The sequence below is a fragment of the Phascolarctos cinereus genome, unplaced genomic scaffold, assembly GCF_003287225.1.
Source record: "Phascolarctos cinereus isolate Bilbo 61053 unplaced genomic scaffold, phaCin_HiC Scaffold_5;HRSCAF=322, whole genome shotgun sequence".
NCBI lineage: Eukaryota > Metazoa > Chordata > Mammalia > Diprotodontia > Phascolarctidae > Phascolarctos > Phascolarctos cinereus.
Genome location: NW_027555958.1, coordinates 121,232,337 through 121,234,299, shown reverse-complemented (window position 1 = coordinate 121,234,299; position 1,963 = coordinate 121,232,337).

Here is a 1,963-nt window from a genome sequence, read left to right as displayed (position 1 = left end):
TGCTATGGGGTGACCATAGGGTCACAGAGAGTTGGACATGACTGAACAAATCAACAACAACAACAACAACAGGATTAAATGGGATAAGATATGCAAAGCATTTTGCCAACTTTCATGTGATATATAATGCCAGCACTTTATATATATTGTCTCATTTGAATTTTAAAACAATCCTATAAGGTAAACACTATAGATATTATTATTCTCATTTTAGAGATAAAGAAGATGAGGCTCAAAAATGTTAACTTGCCCATGGTCACACTAATAAAGATTAGGATTTGAACCCAGGCTTTCATGACCTCAAGATCTGGGCTTTGAGAGGTTGAATTAGTGAGGCAAATCTTTGACTGGGGACCAAGTTCTCATGAGTAGGACTGAGACAACCTCATTTCCTCACGGCAGCCTGAGCTGCTTCTTTGGAAGAATAATCCAGAAAGTCTGGACCATTTTGTGAATTCAAATGTCTATGCATTTCCACTTTCCTGATGATTTTTCTGTTGGTGCCCTTAATATCTTATGCAGTCCTTGTATTTGTCAGTCAACAAGCATTTATTAAGCACTCGCTATGTGCCAGGCACTGTACTGAGTACTAGGGACACAAAAGGGGCAAAAAACCAGTTCCTGAACTCAAGGAGATTATTGTACTCTAATGGACTTCACACGTAATTTATCTGTCTCCCACCCTTCCCATTGGGCAGCTAAATGACACAGTGAATAGGGCATTGGGTCTGGAGTCAGGAGAACCTGCGTTCAAATCTGGCTTCAGACACTTACTAGCTGTGTGAGCCTGGGTGAGTCACTTAACCCTGTTTGTCTCAGTTTCTCATCTGTAAAATGAGTTGAAAAAGAAATGGCAAACCACTCCAGTATCTTTACCAAGAAAACCCCTAATATGGGCATGAAGAATCAGACACAACTGAACAACAACAACCTTTCTCATTTCTTATTTTTGCTTCGTGTCTTCTTATTTAGCCAAAGTCAGCACAGTAAAGTAAGAAGAGAGGCAGAGGAACTTCCATCCAGATACTCTTCCATTGACCCAGTCATGTGCCTTTCAGTTAGACATAAACAATGGAATAAGATGAATTTTGTGAGATAAATGTAAAAAAAATGTAAAAAAATGTACACATGAGTTCAAAAGATGAACTTTTCAAGTATAGTATTAAAAGCATGACTACAAAAGCAATGATCTAAAAAAGATCTGGAGATTTTAGTGGACTGCAAACTGATTCTTAATTAAGAGCGTGATCTGGAAGTCAAGAAAGTTAACATGACCTTAATCTCCCTCCGTTAAGAAAGGAGTAAGGAGTAGTTCTGTACTTTGCCCTGATTGTACTACATCTAGAATGTTGTGATCATTTCTGGTGGCTTCTTTAGAGACAGGACATTGAGAAGCTGGAGAGACTCCAAAATAGAACAACAGGTGGTAATGCAAGGGCAAGGGGTCTTGAATTCAGGAAGGAAGGAAGGAAGGAAGGAAGGAAGGAAGGAAGGAAGGAAGGAAGGAAGGAAGGAAGGAAGGAAGGAAGGAGGAAGGAAGGAAGGAAGGAAGGAAGGAAGGAGGAGGAGGAAGGAAGAAGGAGGAAGGAAGGAAGGAAGGAAGGAAGGAAGGAAGGAAGGAAGGAAGGAAGGAAGGAAGGAAGGAAGGAAGGAAGGAAGGAAGGAAGGAAGGAAGGAAGGAAGGAAGGAAGGAACAAGAACTTACTAAGTGCTTACTATTGCCAAGCACTGGGCTAAGAACTGGAGATACAAATACAAAGACAGTTCCTGTCCTCTTACATTCCAATAAGAGGAAACAGCATACAAAAAGTACTGGTAGCCAGAGAGAAACACTTGTGTAGGGTTAGTGAGTGAGGGCCTAAAGGATCTCTCGAGCATCAGTTGAAGGAACAAGGAAAGGTCAGTTTACTGAAGAGAAGGGTCATCCTGTGGAAGGCTTGTTATTTGACTTACTATTTGATTC